Source organism: Xenopus laevis, chromosome 1S (assembly GCF_017654675.1).
Source record: "Xenopus laevis strain J_2021 chromosome 1S, Xenopus_laevis_v10.1, whole genome shotgun sequence".
NCBI classification, from domain to species: Eukaryota; Metazoa; Chordata; class Amphibia; order Anura; family Pipidae; genus Xenopus; species Xenopus laevis.
In genome coordinates, this window is record NC_054372.1 from 69671802 (window position 1) to 69685686 (window position 13885).

The 13885-nt window shown below is 35.3% G+C and overlaps 1 protein-coding gene across 1 annotated transcript in view; it reads left to right on the top strand.

The window, feature by feature from the left end:
* adamts3.S (ADAM metallopeptidase with thrombospondin type 1 motif 3 S homeolog) overlaps positions 1 to 13885 on the top strand; it is a 112617-nt gene that overhangs the window by 19147 nt on the left and 79585 nt on the right. The window lies entirely within an intron of this gene.

The following is a 13885-nucleotide window of genomic DNA, read 5'->3' on the forward strand; positions in this document are numbered from 1 at the left end:
CAAAAAGTCAGAATCTAAAAATCCTCCATCTCAGAACTTCTGAGGTTGTATATAAGTCAAGGGGAGTAGTCCCTATCCTATTTGGTAGTTTCTGTGGTTTGTGCTGGAATTAGCCTGAAAAAAATAAATAATACATCCAAAAAATTCAGGCTTTTCAAGAAATCAAAAAAAAATTACAATTTGGGTTTTCACTCAATTTTATTGAGTTTTCCCCCGATCCGATTAAATCAAGGTTTTTTAATAATAAATAAGGTCAAATAGATTCTAGTTTGGTCTGACTTTTTAAAATCTAATAATCAGAAAAATTCAGATTTTGATAAATAACCCCCCCATGTGTATTCATATATGGGGTGCTTTTGATGCTAAGATAGGGGAGCTAATATAGTTCACTAGCTCTCTTCTTCTAACTGCAAGCTTTAGGCTGGGTACCTATGCAGAATTGCAGCCAAAAACTTACAGCAGCTTGCCACTTGGTGTGAACAGGGTGCTGAAAGCTGCTTAAATGCCCATATTTGAAACTTCCAAAACTGGCTTTTAGGAGGAGGCTCGATAGTATTGGGAGGTCCTACCCTTCCATAGCTACACTTCCTTGCTCTTTGTGCTGTGGTGAATTGATGCATGAAACCTATATCTACTAGATCCAAACATCTAAAAGGCACTTATTTTTCCTTCTGATAGTTCACGTTTTAGTAATAATGGCAAGCAATTATTGTTATCTTAAAATGTTACCTAACAACAAAGTGACTGTCATGGCACTGAGATCAGTCTCACAGGAAAATAATTTTGCATAATAAAATAAATATGGGCTGCCTAGTTTGGATAGGGAGTGGAAAATTAGTTTTAGGGAAGATACAAGCTCTTTTAACTAGGAAAGTATGATTCCTAGTCCAGCACTCGTTTGCTTCCTTTAGGAGACAGTATGACTCATTTATGAATCTTATTGCACCAGTGAAGTAACCAATTGGCCAATAGATTTAAACAATCCCATATCTGCTGCTACTTTGTAAATGGTCTTCCTTTGATATGTTTCTGTGTTTTTTGCATGCCATTATATTTGTATTTAGAACAAAATGCTGCAGAGTATCCTCATGAAGTATCATGCAGAGTATCCTTTCCACAAAACACACACACACACACACACACACACACACACACACACACACACACACACACACACACACACACACACACACACACACACACACACACACACACACACACACACACATAATGTGTGTAATAATTAAAATGTTACTTGATTTATCCACCTCTAGTTATAAACAAATATATTGTGGCATACTTATCATATCTGTCTCACTTATACAAAGAGCGTGCAGCTGTAACAATAGGATTCATCAGTACTTATTCACTTCTGTTATTTGTGCCTTTGAGAAAATAAGTTTTAGATTGGGTATGTGCATCAGTAGGACCATCCTGTGAGCACTGAGCATCTTATGATTCATAGCCACTATGGTTCGGCAGGAGGATATTGGATAAACTGAAACTAATACCTGGATATCTGTTGCATCATACATCCATTTTTGATTTACTATTGTTGCTTTTGAAAAGCAACTTCCAGTTAGGTATAGATACATTTTTACATTATATGAAGGTAACCATATGTATATGCAATTTACATGCATTTTGCATGTAATTAAAATATCGTCAGGTGTATTTAGCCCAAATACACAAGTTATGAAAAGGAGCCTAATTTATATATCTGTAAAACATGCTAACCTTAAAGGAGAATTCAACCGTTACCTAAAAAAACCCTACCCCACATAAACCCACCTCCCTCCTCCCCCCAAGCCTAGCTGCCCCCCCCGGGGAACTGCCCCATACTTTATACTTACCCCTCGGTGCAGATTCAGCCATCTTCCGGGTCTTAGGTAAGCTTAGTGGGGTTTTTTTTTGCTAAACGGTTAAATTCTCCTTTAAAGGGGTAGTTCACCCTCCAGCAACTTTTTTCAACGGCATTCTATTATTTTTATTTTGCCATTTTTCCAAAATTTCAATAAAGGAAAAGCATCTGAAAAAATCCTTTGTTTCTGGTGAACTATCTAAAAACAACTATATATATATATATATATATATATTCTATACATTTCAATGTTTCTTTTATAATTATGTAAAAAAGATCATTCAGAAACCAGCAGACTCCATAGGAAAAGCTCCACCATTTAGCATTACATGTCTCTATTTTTTAATCAGACCAGAGGATAACTGAATGTACAAAGCTTAGAAGCACAGGCTGAAAAAAAATGTTTTATTGATGATAATTTCCCTTTCAACAGCAATATTTAAAAATGTGCTCAGTGCAATTTCCATGGGAGACAAATGGGGGCCCTTTAAATTACAAAAAGGTACTGTCTAGCTCAAGGTTTTTTGCTGAAATCAAATGTAAATCAGTGCCAAGTATCCTGGAAGACACTTTGGCCTGAATTTGTATGCCACACTAAACAGTATGTCTGCACAACAGCAGGGGCAGGCAAGTATTTACTCTGGTAACCCCGCGGTCTACCAGGATAAACACGTTGCATTCCCAAATACACACTGCTTGAAAACTCACATATGCTACAAATACTAATTCAATCAGAGCTGTAGAAAAAGTAACACAACAACAGCTGTTTTGTGTTCATTTAGTTACAGTAGAAACTCCCTTTCCCACATCTGAAAATACACTGGAAACTAAACTTCTTCATTGGCTCTTATTAAAGAAGACTTTATGTGAAACTGCCCATGCTCTTTTTGCTTCTTAACCAGGGGCGTAACTACAGAGGAAGCAGACCCTGCGGCTGCAGGGGGGCCCATAAGGTATAGGGGGGCCCCACGAGGCCCTAATTAATGAACAATTTCAACATATATTGGTAAAACAGGACAACCTCTGGATATGTTGGGGGCCCTAAGATGAATTTGCTGTGGGACCCAGTAACATCTAGTTACACCACTTCTCTTAATCTTTCATTTAGAGCAAATCTTACTAATTCAGTGTGACAGTATATTTACAGTAATTATCATTATTTGATTTCTGTAATTTTCCTATGCACTTTACGGCCTGTAGCATTCACTAGGGTAAAGGATATATATATATATATATATATATATATATATATATATATATATACATATATATAATCCTTATTTTTATATTTAATAATAATATTATTATTATTATATTTAAGTACGATTTCCTTTTTCTCTGTAATAATAAAACAGTACCTGGTACTTTGGTACTTAAAGTGGACCTGTCATCCAGACACAAAAAGCTGTATAATAAAAGTCCTTTTCAAATTAAACATGAAATCCAATTTCTATTTTTTATCAAAGCATTCATAGATTTTGTAAGCTCATTTATCTCAGCTGTCAATCAAGTATTGTCTGCCCCTTCTCTATGCCTTAGGCCATGTATTGGGCCCTTAATGCATAATGGAGACAAACCGGTTTTGTAATTGAGCTATCTATCTGGTATACAGTTTCTATGTGTCTTAGCACAACCAGAAAGACCATGCTAGAGATTAATAAGGTGGTTCACCTTCAGGTTAACTTTTAGTATGTTACAGAATGGCCAATTCTAAACAACTTTTTAAATGGTCTTTATTATTTATTTTGTATAGTTTAGGAATTATTGCCTTCTTCTCCTGACTCATTGTAGCTTTCAAAAGGAGGTCACTGACCCCTTCTAAAAACAAATGCTCTGTAAAGCTACAAATTTATTGTTATTGGTACTTTTTATTACTCATCTTTCCTTTTCATATTCTGTATTCTCATTCAAAACAAAGCATGGTTGCCTGGGTAATTTGTGTCACATCATGGATAAACACTAGTGTCCCAGTGCCACTGGCAGCCATGCACACCCAAGCCATCACACTGCCTCTGCCGTTTTACAGATGATGTGGTATGCTTTGGATCATGAGCTGTTCCTTCTCCATACTTTATTTTTGCCATCATTCTGGTAGAGGTTGATCCTGGTTTCATCTGTCCAAAGAATGTTTTTCCAGAACTGTGCTGGCTTTTTTAGATGTTTTTTTTTTTAGCAAAGTCCAAAGTCCTGAGGCTTATGAGTGGCTTGCACCTTGCAGTGCACCCTCTGTATTTACTTTCATGCAGCCTTCTCTTTATGGTAGACGTGGATATCTACAGTATATGCCTACCTCCGTAGGTTCACTTGTTTGGCTGTTGTGAAGGGGTTTCTCTTCACCATGGAAATAATTCTGCGATCATCCACCACTGTTGTCTTCCATAAACGTCCAGGTCTTTTTGCTTTGCTGAGTTCACCAGTGCTTTCTTTCTTTCTCAGGATATACCAAACTGTAGATTTTGCCACTCCTAATATTGTAGCAATTTCTCAGATGGGTTTTTTTCTGTTTTTGCAGCTCAAGCATGGCTTGTTTCACCTGCATGGAGAGCTCCTTTGACCGCATGTTGTCTGTTCAGAGCAAAATCTTTCATGTACAAGCACCCCCCCTCAAATCAACTCCAGGGATAGACATAGCAAAGGAATTGCCCACACCTGGCCATAAAATAGCATTTGAGTCAATTGTCCAATTACTTTTGAACCCCTTGTCCAATTACTTTTGAGCCCCTGAAATTAAGTGATTGTTTTAAAAAAAGGCTTTAGTTCCTCATATTTTTATGCAATCTTTTTGTTCAACCCACTAACCCCATTAAAGCTGAAAGTCTGCAGTTCAACTGCATCTGAGTTGTTTCATTTAAAATTCAATGTGATAATCTACAGAACCAAAATTAGAAAAAAAAAGTTGTCTGTCCAAATGTTTATGGACCTAACTGTATATATACCAACCCTAGGTCGTTCCTCGAATCTTAGTTATTCATGTCCCCTAATCTTTCAATTACTGTCATATATGTGTGAGTGTGCAAGGTCTGTGTCTACTCATTCATATCTCAGTCACTAGTCAATAAATCACTGTTTATGAATGGCATACTGTGTAATAATTTCTTAATTACATAGCAATTTGTAGCAAGCAGATGATGAATTGGAGCATTAACAGCAAAGCTCCTGCAAGAGTTGATGTTTGCTCTTCAATCTGAATCATAGCTTTACAACCTCTAAAAAAGACTTCAAACAATGAATTCAATAACTCTAACCAGCAGGGTGCTTAGGCATCTTCAAAGCACCCAATAAAACTTAATTGTGCCTTTCTCTAAAATATACACTCCTCCATTTTAGGGGGTAATCCAACTATATGAATACTCGGACATGCTCTTCCAATTGCAAGTGAAAACAACATACACATGGAAAGAAAACGTTAATCGTTTCAGTAAATTCTTAGTTCCAAGTATCCAAAGTGTCAAAATTTACCAGACTAAAATGCAGTCTTTTAAATAATGTCAATGGCCATTAAATTATATGTTTCTTTTGTCTATGTCTTCCCACTGCAAGCAGCCATATGGTACTCAACTTAAATTCTTAGCTGAGCATGTGAGTTTCACAGACACTTTCCAAGATGGTAACCCCTGTGACAAGTTTGAAGTCCTGGATCATTGCTGCTATTAAGAAGCTGAAACTTTAGACTGGTGCAATAAGTTCAGTATATAAAATATGGAATTTTTAGCCATTTTTATTTTTAGGGTTTAGTTATCCTTTAAGTGCTGTATGTGCAGTTTATATGATTTAGTAAATTAATACATATCTTATACAGGTATGTATATGGTTTATACTGTAAATTTTAAAATTAATAACTTAAATGTCAGTCAGTCATACAAAAGAGCTAGCAAAAAAGGTTTAGATTCATAATTTTATTCTAACCAGCTGTGGGGACAACTGGGCATTTGTTTTATGTGTTGTATAGAAGATTCAGTTATAGCTACAAACTCTGTCTTTGTACTGGCAAACTTGCTTTAATTTGTGCTAATTTTCTAATAACATTTTACATAGCAACACAGCAGCAATTTATGTTGTATTCAGTAAATAATTTACAGACATTTGATGCATGTGAACTGATAAATGTGTCATTAAATGGATTAATGAGTCACTGGTTTTAGTGATCGAAATGAAAAAAAACCCCACAATAACTCCTTATTCATAAAACCTAGGATCCAGGCATTATAGACGATTGGATAGATAGCTCACATAATAAAATGTTGCTAGATGTTTTTTTTTATTTATTTAAGAGTTCTTGTAATATCAAAATAGTTCCCTTTTTGGTCATAATTACATCAAGAAAAGCCATCTTAATAAAAGCTATTGGTATAGAAACTCCTTTGCTAATTAAGGTTTTGGCAATTATTGGACAGAGTCTAATGTTGAGAGTGGTGCCAAAGTAATAATCTTTGGTATTCTCAAAGAAAAAATGACGTTTTTAATTTTAATGAGACGTTAATCTCTATAAACAAGCCCCCTTTTCTTTTAACAGGGTCTGGCTTAGCACTTAATTAAAACATACTTATAGCTCCTACTTTAATATACTTTCTTTTATCTTAAGATTTGCTTTAATGCAAGTGAAAAATAAATAGGTAACAAGCACTGAAAAACTATTTTCGGGGACACTTTTGGTTTAGAAGAATTTCTAAAAAAGGAGCCCTATATAATGAGCCAACTGGGCATAATTAGACTATAATATTGTATGATAAAAACCCCTTAATGACTGCAACTTACAGAGTGAAAGGAGAGCTCCTTTTTGGTTATAAGAAAAGTTTTGTTAATTTGTCTCAGTTTAAACATGAAAGATTTCTAAAATGTTTCTGTAACTGTCACAACTAAGGACTATCTCTGGAAATTGAGGACTGACTTGGCAATTAGGAATATGTACAACACAGTAGAAAACATTTATTGACTAAAGTTGTATATAGAGTAAAGCAACTTAACAAATATTTATTTTACTATTTGTTTTAATGGTTTATGTTGGAAGTTGCCCCCATTCCAATCAAAATACAGGAGAAATAATGTGAGCTGAACTAGACTTCTTGGAAATTGGAAAAAAAAGATGTCTGTCTGTTTATGCACTTTGTGCTGGCAGTCATAAAGGAGCCTTTTAGCTTTTTATTAAAGATGTTTAACAATGCCAAAATGCAAAAAAGGCTCATATATGACAGCAGGTACGATATGCAAAGTGTAATATTAGATACAATGCAACATTTTTCTTTACCCATAAACAGTACTCTTTCCCTCAATTCCAGCAAGTGTTTAATTGGCAAGTGCTGAGTTGTGCTCATAGAAATAGCGTCCAGAACACCAAAATTAATGTAACTGCTGGTATGCAGCTTACCAAATCAGACACATACAAAGTTGTCAGAGTGAGTCATTTTCAGCACTCTGCGCTAAATTAGATTTTTTGTGTGCTTCACTGGACGCAAGTATGCTTTGTCTGTTCATACAACCTACATAGAGAACACTGAAATTGCTACCAGCTTTAAGGCGGTGGTAAATCCAGAGTTTCACTGCATCAAAAGTCTAATTTCAGAAGAACTAGGCATGATGTGCTGGTGTATAGGGAAATGCAAGAAACAGCTTTGTAATTGGGAGCCTACTGAATCAGGAATAGTAAAAACAAACTATAACTCTACTGTAACTATACAGGGAGGATATACATTGGCCAGCCTCAGGGTTATTTGACTGAATGAATGGGCAACGGTGGATGATTTTGGTATACAAACAGTTGACCTAAATGTATTGATCCAAATTTGTGCATTCAAACTTTGTTACCCGTACAGCCTGTACAGAGAAGCACATGTATAGATTATTTTATCTGGAATGCTTGCAACATGGGGTTTTCCAATGGAGGCTTTATTTGGTATATAGATCCCCATACCTTAAGTCTGCTAAAAATAATTTAAATGTTAAAGGAACAGTAACACCAAAAAATGTAAGTGTTTTAAAGTAATGAAAATATCATGTGGTGTTGCCCTTCACTGGTAAAACTGATGTGTTTGTTTCAGAAACACTACTATAGTTCATATAAACAAGCTGCTGGGGAATGGCGGAAATTGAAAAATGGCTATATGGCACAGGTTAACTGATGGATAACAGATAACACCATTAGACAGACAGAGTTTATATGCTATCTGATGTGTAACCTGAGCCTTTTCTCCTTCGAATGGCTGCCCCCATTGCTACACAGCAGCTTATTTATATAAACAATAGTAGCGTTTCTGAAGCAAACACAGCAGTTTTAACAGTGCAGGGAAACACTGCATTATATTTTCATTACTTCAAACAATTTTATTTTTTGATGTTACTGTTCCTTTAAATAAACCCAGTAGAATTGCTTTCACACCGATATGGATTTGTGCAGTTAGCATCAAGTACAAGGACTGTTTAATTATTACAGAAAAAAAAAATGGAAATCATTGTTAAAAATTAGAATGATTTGCTTAGCATAGAGTAGACTCTGTGGGAGATAACCTTCATGTAATTTCAAGCTTTCTGGATAATGGGTTTCTGTTTAAGGGATTCCATACCTGTACAATAAAACAATGCCATAATAATACTGAGGTTTCTGACAATTTTATTATATATTATCTAACCTTATTTTAGTATAATATGTCTAGAATGCTTGCAACCTGGGGTTTTCCAATGGAGGCTTTATTTTGTATATGGATCTCCATACCTTAAATTAAATTTTTTATGCCACACTGTTTTTTTTTTAAAACTGATGCTAATTGCACTGTTTTTGAATTAATAAATAATGTCCTTTTGTGTACAATATATTGTTAGTTAGTCCCTAAGCTCAGGTAACTGACAGCAGCACAGATCATGTGCAAAGAATCAGCATAAAAGAAAATGGGGAGCTAGTGGGGCATCTTTGTAGGAACAGATCTTCACTGGTATAGGGCTGTAGTTGCCTTGGGCTGGTACAGAAGCCCAAAACCAAAAGTACAACATTTCTGCCCTAAATCTTTAGTTAAACTTTGGTAAGTCATAATAAGTAAGTAAGTCCAGGAAAGAAGAGGGACTTTAAGCCCTACAATCATTTCACAATAGAACAAGGAGGGGGTTACATAATAATCTATGGAATTAAGTATTAACTTTTTAATTTTTTTTATTTAATTATTTTATTTGTCACTGAGAAATGCAATTGTATTCATCTTTTGTATATATGATTTGGAATTTTTAGTGATTTGGGGTCTGTGCTGTGTAGTGTCTATGTCTAGCCTCTTAGCTGCCAATCGCTCCCTCTATGCTTTTCTGCTCCCTACTGGATTTGCATATTGATTGACAGCCTGAGCTTGCTCTTCATTGGTAGGTAGACTATTTTGCAAGGTGTCCATAAATGAACCGTTTAGTGCTCAGGATAAGAAGGCATTAAGAACTAGAGAGGTACATTTCCTGAAGAAAATGTGAGTGGTGCTTGCCGTGGCAAAACTCAGGCTGTTGTTGCTTTTTTCCATACAAGTCCTGTGAGTGCAGGACTTGTATGGAAACTCCGAGTTAACTCGGAGTTTCATGACCTGTATAAAAGCACTCGGCCTTCGGCCTCGTGTTTTTATATGGTCATGAAACTCCTCGGTAACTTATAATATCCTTATATTTCACAAAAGGGGGTACTTTATTCACTATATATTATACACTTTAGGAGATATAATTCACTGCAAGTGCAGAATGCTGTTGTTGAATACACTGATAAGCAAAATGGGTGCGCCATTTAATAGATTGGTATGTGTGGTTTAGTGACATCAGAACTATGGACAGCAACATACTGTAGGGTTATTGACTTAACAGTGGGTTTAAAAGTAACACCCGAAAAATCATTCACTGCTGCCTTCTTGGTGCACCAGCTACTACACTTTCTTCCAGTGAAGTCTTTTAAGTGGTTTATAAAAACCTGTTTATATTACACAAAATGTGAAATTTGAACACAAGATTTCTGTTTAGTATGAAAATGGATTTTTGTTGAGTAATGAAAGGTTTATTTTTGGAGTAACAATAGTTACCTTTTTATCTCAGTTTTAAATACATTATATCTAATAAGAAACCCAGGTCAAAGAACTGGCTGCTAATAAACCTAGATCTTTATTATATAATATGTTACCTATTATGTTACTAGTTGATATTGTAGATCTCTCTGTGAAATGTATTCACACTCAATTTACCAATATCATTCCCTCCTGCCTTATACCATAAATTATCTTAGAAGGCAAACTTTATATTTTGATTATGTTTTGAGGTAATCTAGATTAGTGTAGCAGTATGTTGCATGCCTTTAAAAAATTTATTTAATAACTAATCAGGTTCATAATCTGTCATTAGAGTTTTCTAGCCCACTTGTTCAGTCAAACTTTCTGGAAAATGTTCTTATCTAACATAAATGTGGCACAGGTGTGGGATCCGTTATCCAGAAAACCATTATCCAGAAAGCTCCAAATTACAGAAAGACTTTCCCATAGACTCCATTTTATCTAGATATTCCAAAAATTGTATTTTCTTTTGTGTAAAATAAATGGCGAATTTATGAAGGAGTGTCACGACATGTGAACTCCAGATTATCCACCATTATTTTACACTGCTCCAGACCTTTGTAAGTAAGTTGCTCAAAGAAAAATTACACTATTTTTATGGTTACATAGTTAGTTACATAGTTAAATTGGGTTGAAAAAAGACAAAGTCCATCAAGTTCAACCCCTCCAAATGAAAACCCAGCATCCATACATACACCCCTCCCTACTTTTAATTAAATTCTATATACCCATACCTATACTAACTATAGAGCTTAGTATCAAAATAGCCTTTGATATTATGTCTGTCCAAAAAATCATCCAAGCCATTCTTAAAGGCATTAACTGAATCAGCCATCACAACATCACCCGGCAGTGCGAGATGTTCATTTGTTGCAAATTATTCCACTGTTTTTTATACCACATAATAAATCTACCCCTTGGAGGGTGATTTATCAATGTTGGAATTAGAATTTTTGCCACAATTCAAATTTTTTTAGCACAAAAACTCACACATTTGAAATATATATTTACAAAACTTTGAATGTTTGGCATTTATTAATGGAGAAGGAAAGGCTTTGTGCACATGGGGTTGCCAAATGTTACACACCCTCAAGTGATTGTACTGACTTATCTGAAACCCCGGGCCGGAGCTCTTTTCAGCAGAAAACTGCATTGGCCCAGGTTATATCAATGAGCACCACAGAACGATCCTCTTCTGCCTTCCTCTTTCTTTGGTGGCTGCGCATGTGCAGTAGAACGAAAAGCCGAACTTTAACTAAAAAGTCGGCTATTTCATTCAACTGCTCAAGTGTTTGCCCCGGGAAATTTGAAGAAAGAAGAAGCCAGAAGAGGTTCGCTCCATGGTGCTCACTGGTAAAACCCCCATCCGGTGCAGTTTTCTGATAGGAGCACCGTCCCGGGGTTTCAGGTAAGTCAATACAATCACTTGGGGTGCCTAACATTTGGAACCCCCAAGTGCATGAAGCCTTTCCTTCTCCTTTAAGCACAAAAAATGCAAAGACTGCGCCAGAAGTTGCTCAAAAAAAAAGCATGTAACAAAATGACGCCATTTTATGCCATTTATTGCTCAGTGATAACCTAGGGATGTGTGCCGAATTATTCCATCAATTTTTACAACAACTTAATAAATCTGTCCCATGGGGGGTGGATGTTCGAATTTTAATTTTTGCCACAATTCAAATTTAATTTTTATTTAATAAATACCAAGCATTAAAGTTTTTGAAAATATATTTCGAATTTGAGTTGTGCCACAAAAAAACTTGAAAACTCGAATATAAAACTCCGGCATCCAAAAGCTTGGTGGTTTATGTTGAAGTCAATGGGAATTGCCCTAGGCTCAATTCAATTTTTGAGTTTTTTTAGAGTTTTTTTAACCAAGGTAGGTCTTTCAAGAAATGGATATCTTAATGATTGTTATGACAGAGAAATTAATACTATTTGAATTGAATCAGTGGGTGGCATCTGCATTACAGTTAGTTTGTGGAATCGAATGCATTCCAAATGCATGTGTTTTACCTGCACATACTTTTTTTAAAATAACTTTAATTTACTGTTTAGAAGTGTTCCGCGTATGTCTCTTTTGCTCCCATCATGCAACTCTGGAACATGCAGTTTAACTCTAGATACAGTAAAGTACTGCACTGAATAAACAAGGCAGATCAAAAAGTCATTACTGAATGTGTCTTCTGTGTTTCGCTCCTTCAAAATACACTTTCATATTCAGTCTAAGCACTACAGTCAATAGGAACTTTGATTCAGGTTATAAGGATTAACCTGTTAAGAGACTATTTCATTTACCTGTTTACATCTGTACATCTACAGTATGTCCCTGTACATTAAAATAATACTAGGGCTCACTGTTTTAATGCTCAATCTAGCCTTTCATAGCAGCAATCTAAAGGTTATGTTTAAAAGCATAGAACTTATGCATGCTATATTTTTGCTGCAAAGATAGAAACCTTAATTTGTCTCTACACTGAGAAGGTGCTTGACAAAGGGGTACAACCCCGAAACGTTGCTTTATCTGCAAATAAACACGCACAGGCTTGTCACTGCTTGCACCAGCCTTTGAGTGATAGTGAATCTTTCTGGAATCGTCCTATTTGGAGGGTGCCGATCCATCAACGTGCTCCAGGTGTCCATTATAGAATGCCAGGGTGTGCGAGCGGTGCCTCTTATGCTCAACCCCAGTACCATTATGTAGTCTCTAGTGCATATATTGTCTCTATTCTTTATCACATAATTTAAAATATATATTGCAGAATTCATAGCAAAATACAATATAATTTATATAACTGTTTTTAAATTGTTTATCTTATATTTATCTTATACTTGAGTCTCAATGTCTATTGAAAGTGCTTACAGGCTGATTAAATCAGTTGTCAAATAGCTTTATGTGCCTAAGCCCCAAATGATTGGTATATAATGGCATCATATTTTTGTTTAGTTTTCTATATTAGATGATCTGCATCTAAATTGCCTTTGATTTAAACGTGCATACTTAAACTGAAATATTGTAGTCTAGTTATTGACTCAATAAATGTTTGATTCCTTGTTTGCTGCTATTAAGCATTAATGTTTTTAAACTTAATGAGGACTTGTCATATCTAAATCCATCCATGGAAAGGATCAAATGCTAATGAAGTATGCAATTTCTAAAATGCTAAATTTATTAGAAAACTGCAATTTAAATTATCTATGCGCAGAGATTTTCCATTTCCTTCCCCAATGACATGCTAATGCCACTCCACCACTTTGCACCCACGTATTTGTATATCATGTTACACAGAGTTTTGGCTTGTAGTTCGGTAATGTTAAAGTGACAGTGGATAATGAAAGCTGTAAACCACTGCCACTTGAGATGCATGCACTATAAATATGCCTAGTTAACCATGTAAAAGGGCAGTTGCTGTCTCCCCCCTACAACCAATATGCTAAGTGGGAATATTTGTTCAAAATGTTGGAGGAGATCTTATACCAGGCACTGGCATGGAATAAGCACAAAAGATCACTTGATGGCAATTTTTTTCACAAATGAAAAGATTAATTAGATTCTGTTATTGAGAACATCACAAATTTGAATATATATCTTATGACAAAGAAGCAACAGATGTAAAGAAAACAGGCTGAGCGATCCACTGGTACATGTCATAATGTACTTCCACATTTCTGAGTTTAGAATTATGATGTTAAACTATTCCTTGGCAGCTGGTCTAGAGAAAATAATCTACAAAACACCATATCTGTTAAATAAAAAGCTAAACTTTGTTGTTTTTATGAAATATTTGAAAATAATTTCAAAGTTTTCATTTTACACAATACACCATTATTCATCTTACATTCTCACTTACAAACAACAAAATATCCTGAATATGAACAACAATGTTCTTTTAAACAGTTTAATGACCGGTATGAGAATAAAAAGTATGTACCACCACCCAACAGTATAAAAACCCCATAAAACCATATA